We start from the raw sequence: 12,268 nt of genomic DNA on the forward strand, positions 1-12,268 counted from the left end.
GCATAACTTCAAATGATTCTTTAAAACCCACCTCTTCAGGAAAGCCTACCCTTCCTCTGTCTAACCTATCCCCTGCCCTCTACAACCCACCTAATAATAATGGTCATTAAATAGAGCCACTGGGCCTGATTCATTAAGGCACGCATACTGAGCGCAATGTGCATATGTTTTGAAATGCACGTTAACCGGGTTTACATACACTCGAATTTAACAAGGAGCAGATGTAAAGTTACGTGCGGTGATGATTACGGGTGTAGGTCTGCTTTGCTCAAATAGACAAGAAATCTGCAGGATACGGCCAATCCATATGTGGATTATAAAATCCCAAAAGAATGCTCAGAAAAAGAATAAACTATTCAACTAATGTCACCTGTTAATAATATCGACATTAATGATAAAATATAATTAATGTCCCCCCTCCCCCCCACAAAAAAAATACATTTATTAGGATGTTATGAATGTCTACTGTACATAAAATACATTTTTATAGTTGCTCCTGATTGCAAACACATGCAATAGCATGCATGCTAAGCAGTCATCACTAGTAACCAGCACTTAGACTAGACCTGTAGCTGGACCATGAGATACAGCTGAAAAACAAGTACCTGAGAAATGCCCAGAGCTTCAATCGGGCACTGCTGCATGCTTTCGAGATTGGCACACCTTTACTGTACATGGGGAGTGTGACAGATTGGGGTGCCTGGCAGCAGGGAGGGGAAGTGTGATAGGTGTGAAGCAGAGAGGGGGAGTGTGACAGACTGGGGTATCTGGCAGCAGTAGGGGTGTGGCAGAGGGGGATCCTGGAAGCAGAGAGGGGGGTGTGTGGCAGAGGGTGTTAATGGAAGCAGAGAGGGGGGGTGCGGCAGAAGGGGTTCCTGGAAGCTGAGAAGGGGGGGGGGGTGTGTGGCAGAGGGGGTTCCTGGAAGCAGAGAGGAGGGTGTGTGGTCAGAGGGGATTCTTGGAAACAGGGAGAGGTCCTATCTTACAACTTACAGGACTTAAAGGACCTGCTGCTGACGTCTTGGTGCCAGATACCACAGGACACCTTCAGAGGTTTTGTGGAGTCCATGTCTTGATGGGTCAGCGCTTTCTTTGTGGTACGAGGGGGACCTACACAATATCAGGCAAGTGGCTTTAATGTTGTGGCTGATCAGTGTATATGTATATCTCAGGGTGTTGGATTCCTCTGCAAAAGCTGTAATCAGACTGTGCCAGGCTAGGTTGGTCATTATAGCAGGGAGATCTGCAGCATGGTGCCCCTCTGTTATAATGTAAAACCAACACTCTGTAGAATTCCTATAGGGAATTGGGTTTGCAAAAAAAATGTCCCCTCTCCATGATGAACACGTGATCAGCTAACTAGAGAGGCTTGCATCTGGTTGGCAACATTCTCTAAGGGTTTTTTCTTTTGTATTCCAATTGGACTACTTCTGTAATCAAGAAAGGAGATTTCCTATGGACTTAAAAAATAAATAAATCTTAATGTGGAATTTGGGTGGGGGGGGGGGGGGGGTATTTATTTTACCTCGAATACTACAACATTCAGTATTTGTGATTTTTTTTTTTTCACTGTGAGGTAATTTTATAGAACTACATTATCCAGTGAGTCCTTGCAGCCGGATACATTTTACCACTATAAATGATCATTAAAGAGAGTGGGTCAGTAGGACTGTCATACAAAATATAGGTTTGCAGGGGTGGCTTTAGCAGAAAATTCTGCAGATGTAAGAGGTGCAGCTTCAACATGGATAGTAACACTGTCTCATAGGCTGAAAATGATCAGCATGCTTTCTCCACTCTTCTCATTTCATAATGGCACAAGATAAGGATGACTTCTATAGTCAGGCAATCCCACTCTACACTGTCTAAGCAGGGTAGCATGATTTTATAGGTCAATGATGGTGAAATGCAGTCTTAATTTCCAAAGTATTAACAGGATGACAAATCTGAATCAAATGAGGAATAACAAGCAGGGTCATTGTAGAGCAAAGCAAGAGATTCTAAAAAGGAATCTCCAGTGGCACGCATGTGATCACCCTATGAAAGGGAAATAACTAGACCCATTGTTTGTTTCTGTGCTCGAAAAATAGTCTCAATATCAAATATGACATACGGGTGTAATTAAAAGCTTTGCCATTCTTTGGGGCATATTCAATTAGCTTTTTGATTCGCGGTAACGCGCGTTGCCGCGAAAAGTGCGCGTTCTTGCGGGTATTACGGTACCGCATTAACGCGGATTTTCGTTCGCAACCCTATGGGCTGCGAACAAAAATCCACGTTATTGCGGTACCGTGTATTACATTTCGCGGCTGTTCCGGCGCGTTACCGCGAATCCAAAAGCTAATTGAATATGCCCCTTTGTGTCACTAGAAAAACTAACTGGAAGACCCTGATAGAAAGTTCCTGGACTACTGTCTCAGGAAATTGCTTTATATGCAAACATATAAGTAGTTGCACCGTGTCCTCTGCTTGACTTGCTCCTTTACGAAATCAGTAAATATGCTAACAATTTTTAAAAAAATTTGTGTAAAGAGGGCAAGATAGAGATTCCTGTACCTCTCATTGCCTGTGTTGTGAAAATATTTAAATAGAAAGGACCTGATTCATTAAGGATCTTAAATTAATAGGTTTCTTATTTAAGTCTCCTGGACAAAACCATGGTACAATGCAAGGGGTGCAAATTAGTTTTCTGTTTTGCACATAAGTTAAATACTGACTGTTTTTTCATGTAGCACACAAACATTTGATAGCTTATTTGTACACTGAAATTTAAAGTTGATATTTGTGTGCTATATGAAAAAACAGTCAGTATTTAACTTATGTGCAAAACAGAAAACTAATTTGCACCCCTTGCATTGTAACATGGTTTTGTCCAGGAGACTTAAATAAGAAACTTATTAATTTAAGATCCTTAATGAATCAGGCCCAATATGTCTTAAGTATCTATTGGCCTAGAATAGGTCATGTCAAATACTAGTCTCTATGGCGCCATTGTATTTATGTCAGCCCAAGCTTAGTATTCAGCGTTGAAAAGATGTTGCCTATTTATTTTAAGGACCATTATTTATGCTTTTGCCCCATAGCTAAATTTAGAAACACCACTATTATTGATCTTCTAACTATGCATTGTCATGTACGGTATCTGCTTAATTAAATAAATACATTTGATAAAATATATAGACACCATTTTTGCATTATAGTATTAGATGTTATTAAAACTCACAACCATGCTCAATAAATTCACTACTTACTATATTGCGCCATTTTTAAGTGCTATCTATGGCCAGATTGTTAGAAAGTTAGTCTTTCAATCGATATTTCCATTGTTTTATAATAAAATGAGAAATAGAAACTTTTTTTGATTTTGTAACAAAGTTTTATTTTTGTAAGAAAATTTAACATCTAGCAGCTTCTGCCGTGAACTTATCTGACTATATGTACTAGTTAGCAGTGAGTGAATATAGAAATGTGACTGCAGCCTGGTAGCATTAAAATACTGAGCTCTTCTTCTGCTACCTTGACTGGTGTAAAGTTGGTTCCCAAGGTAAAAACTAAGTGGTCTGCTGGCATATGGTGTAGCCTCCATTTGAGTGCTAAAAGCTGGATACTGTTTTGGAGAAACAGATGTTGTTGAGTGCAGCAATGCACTACTGAGCCTGTCTAACAGCTGGGAATCCTTCGTGACCCATATAGCTGGAAATAAACATGGCTCCGGCTTGGCAAAAATCTAAGAAAGCACATTTTCATTTGTTAAGAGCTTATCAAAATGAAGAATAAATGTTTTTAGCCATAAACTGATTTTAGTCACAAGAGTAATCCTTCCAGCAGTTTGTGTGATGGCCTGATATTATTACGAGCACCCATTGCCAGATGAAGGCTGCAGTTGCATTGACAGATAGTGCAGATGGAAAATAAACATCTGCCCCAATCACGAGAGAAGACCAAAGACAAGGTTGACGAATATTGTCTGGCAGGATTTTCTTTGCAGGAAAACATATAACAGCTACAGAACCAAAACTACTGGCATCGTCTGGTCCTTATGTGGTTACTTATGTGGTTACTGACCATGAAGAGAGATGATTAGTATGTGCTCTCAAAGGAGGACTGGTGCAGATGCTCAGAGTGATATCATTCCAACTCGCTAGCATAGGCTTTCAAGCAGCCGTACCATGCTATTTGTACATCGGTCTCAGATTGTTTTTCATGGTTCAACAACCTTTAGAACTAAAAAACTTTCTTGGCAAATGTTATATTTAGAATAACTTATATACTGTTTCATTGTTAAAAGGAATTGTTAAAAGGAACATATTGTTGTTTTGAGAAGCATTTAACTTACCTTATTATTAGTTTGTTTTTCCAAATACAATAAACCACATGGTCATAGTAGCCTTATTGTTTGAAAGACTAGTTCATCAAGAACGTGGAAAAACCACACTGTCTGCCACACTGTCCCACTCTTTCTTAGACGTATGTTGTCTGCTTTCTGATGGAAAGAGCTAGGCGGATCTGGGCATTCCTTGCAGAATACAGGCTACCTGCAGTAATGCATTTCATACTATGACCACATGCAAAAATAAGGTTTACAATGCAGGGTCACATACTTAAATGATCCTCAAGGGGTAAAGAGTGTGCTTTTGGTATAAGTTTTCCAGTTTAGCTGGTGAATGCAGAGACCATGCCTGCAAAACAACTTGATGTGTACATGTAATCAAAAATAGCATCTAGCAAGGATCAGCCAATACCTTCAACCTTTTTGTCCAAACAAGGCACTCTACACAGGAAAGCCCATTTAAAGGTACGCAAAAATACAATGTAATTATTAGAATAACAAGTAGAAAATTCACACATGAAATAAAGACAGCTCAGATGTCCCCAACTCTTATGACTTAATTTATATTTGTGTATATCGGTCTGCACCATGTTAGCTGCACAGTGGACACAATATGCAGAGTCCATCCACGTTTCTTCAACTTTGCAAATGACCCTCTAAGGGGAGAATTCAATTCCCCCCAAAGTACCGCCACGTTTTAGATATTACTGTTATTACGGTAATATTAACCCGACTTTCTGCTCGCAGCTCAGGGAGCTGGGAGCAAAAAGCCAGCATTAGAAATACTGTAATAAAGGCAATTATGTGCACTATTACCGTGATAACGGTAATAGTTTTAACGCTGTGGTATTTCTGGAGAATTCAATTCCCCCCTAAGGGGCATATTCAATTGTCGCGTTAAAACTACTACCGTTATTACGGTAGTAGTTAGCTGGATTTCAGCTCATGGCTCAGGGAACCGCGAGCTGAAATCCAGCGAGAAAACTACCGTAATAACGCAAGATTTTCGGCGTTTCCACCGACAATTGAATATGCCTCTATCGGGGGTATTCAATTGTCGGCGGGATTGCCGAAAATCCCGCGGTCCGCGCACGATTATCGATATTACGGTAATCGTGCGCGGAAAAACATGTAATACGGTAATTTACTTGCTGGATTTCAGCTCGCAGCTCCCTGAGCCAAGAGCTGAAATCCAGCTGCAAATTACCGTATTGCATCTATTAGTTTTTCCGCAGCGGGTCTTTCGGCGATCCCGCCGACAATTGAATATGCCCCTAGGAGTCTATATCGGTAACTCTATGTTAAAGCCTAAAGAAAATGTAGGATTGTTTTTTTTTACTTTTATAGTGTATATTTTCAAATAGAGGTGAGTGAAATGTTTTAGCACGTTTAACATTTTTGCATATTTTAGTTCTTGACATCTGTCAGCTGGTCAGTTGGCCATGCTGAAAAATGTTTGGAATTTGGAATTCAGTTGTCCTTAAACATTTTGAAAATGTAATCAATGAACAACAAATTATATAAAAATGTCAAAAAGAAGGTCTCAATATTACAAATAAGCTTTAATAAGGTAAAATGTATGTATAATTGTACAGTATGAAGCATAAATAAAAGATGTTTTCATTTGCTAAAAATAGAATTTGTGGTCAAATATGACAAATCATTTTGCAAACTGAAGTGTCCGAAGTTCTTTTGTATTTATTTCTAGTCCTTTGGGGCTAAATATCAAAATTCTTTATACACTGCAACACATGCTGCCATAAACATTACAAAAATGTTTAAAATCTCGATACGTTGAGATTAAAAGATATACATTTTGCATTTCAAATAATGATTTTCTAACAATGTTTATGCTTTTATCTGTGCGGTCACTGCTTAATGTTTGTAGATCATTAACAACAATTTACATGGCTGACAAAAACTTTATTATGATTCTAAAATGTTAAATGATTATTTTTCTTCTATATTTTTTGTCATTTGCTAGTTAGAATGTTATGGTTTCCAGGCTTCAGGCCACTTTTCAGGTACGTACATGGAGAAAATATTAATACACCACAGAGTATTTATTGAAAAAGATTCAGCATTTGCCAAAAATGAAAATGCGTGAATGAATAATTAATTTACAAAGTTTTGTCAGATGGGACCAACATGTTTGTCCTACGCTCACAATAGGAATTTTAGATCAGGGTATAATGCTTATGTCAAACCACAAGAAACAATTCAGTATAATCTATAGTATACAATATATTACAATATTGTAAATTGACCTGTCATTGACATATAAAAATACAATGATGTGTTAAAAGCATCAAATACGAATTTGTATTCTCTGTGCTAAAAACAGGGAAGGCTTTGTAGCTAACTTTTGTGTCCTATTGGAATACCATTTGGATTTGCCTTCTCCTTTTAATCTTCATACAATGCATTTGATAAATAACCAAAAATGTAAGGATTTATGCAATACATTTTTGCATGCCAATTTTTCTACCATTGGTGCGGCAAGTGTAGTGCACCGGGGCCCATGGAGATAATGGGGCCCGCTGCATGGCAGACGCAGAGGGTCGAGGGCCACGGTTCCCTCATCTCCTTGCCTCCCTGCACCGAGGTCCACATCTTGCTAGTTCCACCTCTGGGTACAATATTAATATTAAAGCTTGTGAGCTTGTGATTTCCGCTGCTGTTTGATTTCAAGTGCTGTTTGCTTAAAGTGTGGAGTTAGATCCAGTAAGGAGTTTAATCCCGGAAGGTGTTTAATCTGGTAAGCGGCTAGCAAAGGTAAGTACTTTCGAGTTCACTGTAGGCTATAAGAAGTTAGGTTAGCCATAATAAGATTAATGGTAGCAGGCTTGATGATCTCACTCAATGCATATCTTGTCATATGTATGCACACTTGGAGCAGTTGTTCCAAGGTTTATACCTCTGTGAGAAATGTGAGCAATTGGTCTCTTTGGAAGCCCAGGTAACTGATCTAAAGCAGACCATTGCAATATTGAGAGAGATTGCCAACCTGGAGCAGAGTTTACAGCTCATTGTTGATGCGTTAGCTGAGCAGGGTGGAGCAGAGACAGAGGAGGATGCACAGGTAGGCAGCTGGGTAACAGTTACTAGGGGTAGCAGAGGGAGGAAGAGGCAGGCCAGTTCTGAGCTATGCAATCCCAGCAGATTTGCCAGATTGGATAAAGATACTGCGGAAGGCAGTTCAGAATTGGTAGAGTTGGGTGAGACTGCTTCCTCTAGCAACCAGGGGAACAGTCTCTCCAGCATAGAGGGGACCAAAGTTACTCAGGGACCCAGGCAGATTGTGGTGGTAGGGGATTCAATTATTAGGAAGGTAGATAGGGCAATCTGTCACCGGGACCGTGCATGCCGAACAGTTTGTTGTCTCCCAGGTGCTCGGGCTCGGCATATTGCGGATCGGGTGGACAGATTGTTGGGAGGTGCTGGAAATGACTCTGCGGTTTTGGTGCATGTTGGCACCAATGACTGAGGTAGAGGAAGAAGGGGTGTCCTAAAGAATGATTTCAGGGACATAGGTCGCAAACTTAAGGCAAGGACATCCAAGGTAGTATTTTTGGAAAAACTACCTGTGCTACACGCTAGTCCAGGGAGGCAACGGGAGATTAGGGAGGTTAATGCGTGGCTAAAAGATTGCTGTAGGGAGGAGGGTTTTGGATTTTTAGAGCACTGGGCTGATTTCTCGGTCAGTTGCCATCTTTATTGTCAAGATGGATTGCACCTGAATGAGGAGGGGGCTGCTGTGCTAGGGGAGAGGATGCTTTGAAGGTTGGAGGAGATTTTAAACTAGGCTGCGCGGGGGAGGGGCAAAGAAGTATTTATTGGATAGCCATTGAGAGTAGTAAGGAGGAATTTAACAAGAGTCAAGGGGGTGGAGAGGGGGGAAAGGGAAGCATAGCCGATAAGGAGAGGCCCTTTTTAAAGCAAAAAGAAATACCTAAGGGAGGCAATAGACTTAAGTGTTTGCTTGCAACTTTAAGAAGCCTGACAGGTAAAATGGGGGAGTTAGAACTAGTAGCAATGAATGAGCAGTATGATATTATAGGTATTACGGAGACCTGGTGGGATGATACACATGACTGGGCAGTCAACTTGGAAGGCTATTCTCTCTTCAGGAGGGATAGGGTAAATTAAAGGGGAGGAGGAGTATGTATTTATATTAAGCCAGAGTTAAAACCAAGTTTTCAGGAAGTTATTTACGAGAATATTGGTGATAATGTAGAGGCATTGTGGGTGGAAATATCCGGCTGTGGAAAAAGTTCAGAGAAGTTGCTGATATGGATATGCTATAAACCGCCAGATATTAGTATGATTGAGGAAGCCCAACTTCTACAGAGAATTGAAATGCTACACAACTAGGTCAAATTTTAATTATGGGGGATTTTAATTATCCGGACATTGATTGGAGTACTGAGACCTGCGGTACAGCTAAGGGAAATAGGTTTCTGAGCACGCTAAAAGACCATTACATGTCCCAATTAGTAGAGGAACCAACTAGGAACCGGACTATTCTGGGCCTAGTAATAACAGACAATGTAGACGTAATATCAAATATTCAAGTAAGGGAGCACTTGGGAAACAGTGATCATAATATGGTCTCATTTTAAATTAGTTTCCAGAAGCAACAGTATAAGGGATCAACTAGGACTTTAAACTTTAGAAAGGCACATTTAAATATGCTAAAATGTTAAGTGTTAAGGTCAGAAAGCAGTTCCACATTGAACGTAAAGAATGTAATCTGAACCTCCTGGTAAACTGAAGATTTTACACTGACTTTTTTTGTACAGGTATTAACATTTGGCCTGACAGTTAGAATGTAATTGCTCACCTGTCAGTTTATTTTATTGCTTGATTAGGGTTTAATTTATTATGATTCTAAAATGTTAAGTTATTATATTTCTTCTATATTTTTTGTCATTTGCTAGTTAGAATGTTATGGTTTCCAGACTTCAGGCCACTTTTCAGGAGCTGTCATCAGCGTGTAGTGGAAAACAAGATTCGTCCACTAACACTACCATTGTGAATTTAACAGGTTTTATCGACTTGTGCAACAATTAACCCTCAAATCCACATAGCCCACTGCTTCAATGAGCCAAGTACTCATGTACTCTAATTCATCCACTTTATCTCCTAAACAAAGTCAGCTCTTGGCTGGTGTGAGTCAGCGTTGGTGCCTCTAAAACAGCAGTTAATGTAAAATAATTTGTGGCACCACTGTAGGTCATATATGTGTTGATTTAGATATGGAGAAGCTACATGAACACCAATCTTGATATGTGTATGTCACAAAATCACCAGGTTGTCTAAAAATGATTAAATTCCCTGTGGAAGGGTGAGAAGCTGCCACATCTGATGATAGGGTAGCTTCCTGGGTGTCAGGAGGAAGTCCCACATTTTCCCTCATAGGGAAGTTTGGGATTATTTAAGGGCTCAAATTCAGTTAATTTTTAGCTGATGTTTGGGGAGGGTAGAAGTGTCACACCTCTGATGGAGCCAACATACCTTGATCTTTGTTCATAGCCCTGGTTTTGCTGTTTACGTGTCTTGCTATGTTGTGTTGTGAATCCTCACAATGGAGCTTTTTTTTTGACCCAGACTCAAGAATATAGCTGATAACTTGATATAAACCCACTACAAGTTGTTGATAGAAGTGGGCTCAAGTAAAGTCCTGCCTTGAAGACTTGGGAGCCAGTATGGAATTGGTGCTGTGGCAGTTCTTGGCACATCTTAACAAGCTGCAAGAAAGAGGAGAACAGCAGCAGCAGCTCCAGCAGGCCCAAAAGGAGCAGATGGCAAAACAAACTGTTCACCAGGAGGAGGTCAGAAGGCTGAGAGATGTAGAAGCTGACTCCGCTCACTCTTCTGTGACTTGTATAATTCCTAAAATGAGGGCTGGTGATAATGTTGATGCTTTCCTGACCACCTTTGAGTGAATGACCACCACTCAGGTTTGGCCCAGAGACTAGTGGGCTATTCAAATTGCCCCTCTACTAATGGGACGGCTCAGGCGGCCTATGTGGCACTTTCTGCTGGTGATGCAAATGATTATGGAAAAGTGAAAGTAGCCATCTATGACTAGATTGCCATTAAACCAGAGGCCTAACAACAGTGGTCCTAGCCAAAGTACTATAATCCGACCCTAAGGTCATGGGCCTTGTCGTCAAAATGAGGTTAGTTAGCAGTCAAGAGGCTTTGCCGGAACTTCATGCCGGCCCGCTAATGGATTATCAGTAATGGCCGGTGCATCTTCAGTGCACTCTGCAACTCCTAAAGGTATCCATATACTGTATGTGTGTATATATGTATTTGTATATATGTGTATATATATATAGGAAGGGCCGGATGTGGGCGATGTTGCGGAGTAACTAATTTGTCTATACTATCCTGCAATATACTTACTCTTATCTATAAATGATAAAACTGCAATATAATGTAATTTACTCATATGTATATTATTAATTATATTATATTGTGCATTCACCTCACTATAATGGACAATAGACTATGCCTGGAATATATTCTTAGTCAAATCCTGCTAAACCCTATAACAGTGTTAGCTAACCTGTGTGTTGTGAAACTACAAGCCCCAGCATGCTTTGCCAATATAGAGCAGCTTATTGCTGGAAGGGTATGCTGGGATTTGTAGTTTCACAATGCCTAGAGTGTCACAGGTTAGCCAACACTGCCCTATAACATAGCCAAAGTTTTCCTTGTCTTCTCATCCATGCACATGTCCTTCATCTTTGTCTTTGTCCTATTTTCCATGCGATGTGTTCTCCATCTTTGTCTTTGTCCTCTCTTCTATCCAGCAAGTCCACCATCTCTGTCCTCTCTTCCATGCGACATGTCCTCCATCTTTGTCTTTGTCCTCTCTTCCATGCAGCATGTCCACCATCTTGAATAATGTTTTTGCTTTCCTAACTTTCACGTGCACTCCTCTCTCTCATGTGCATTCCTCTCTCTCACGTGCACTCCTCTCTCTCATGTGCACTCCTCTCTCTCACGTGCACTCCTCTCTCTCATGTGCACTACTCCCTCTCACGTGCACACCCCTCTCTCACGTGCACACCCCTCTCTCACGCGCACACCTCTCTCTCACGCCCCTCTACCACGATTAATTACATATACATAGACACACCGAGAGGAACTACTGATATTTCACTTACATTATTTTAATTTTATCTCACTTTTCCACACTCACATAATCATAATACATATACCCATATAGTAAAGAAACCCTGGTACATATATACTTAAGAAGTGACCAATAGTATACAATGTTAACTTTGTAACACAAAAGGATACCACATTACTGGAGATAAACTGAAAACTCACTGCTGATAATTACTTAATAGTATTGTATGATCCTTTTATCTGTTGACTTACATCATCTTATATGTATTGTATACAAGGATTAATATGCATTGTTATATTATCTCGAAGTTATTTGTGGAGTAAAAGATTTTGGTACCATGTATTTTGTCTGTATGATTACTGAGAGCAAGAATGAGTGAATGGTTTGTCTATTCGTATAATATGTTATGGTTGAGTTATCAACAAGACTGTTGTTTGAATAAGCAATGTTACACATGAAAATTGGCTGTCTTGGCGGAATTGTCAAGCATGTGTGATACTTCGATGAGGGTCCGGTCAAAGAGTAGCTTTCATGGACTTCTGGTTGTAATGCATTAGCGTCATAGCTGGGATTCCTCTGTTTACGATTGGTCAAGGTACAAGACGAAAGTTTAGGAAGTTTGTGTATAGATGTCATTCAAGAATATCTGAAGTTTCACAAGTATCGATTTGTTAGATGGTGACGCAAATAGCTATGAAAATATTGTGAATGGGATAATCCATTGATTATTTATGAAATTATCATTAGTATATTTGCCTCACCAATGTACCCTTGTGCTTTCAGACAGC

The sequence above is a fragment of the Mixophyes fleayi genome, chromosome 5 (assembly GCF_038048845.1).
Source record: "Mixophyes fleayi isolate aMixFle1 chromosome 5, aMixFle1.hap1, whole genome shotgun sequence".
NCBI lineage: Eukaryota > Metazoa > Chordata > Amphibia > Anura > Limnodynastidae > Mixophyes > Mixophyes fleayi.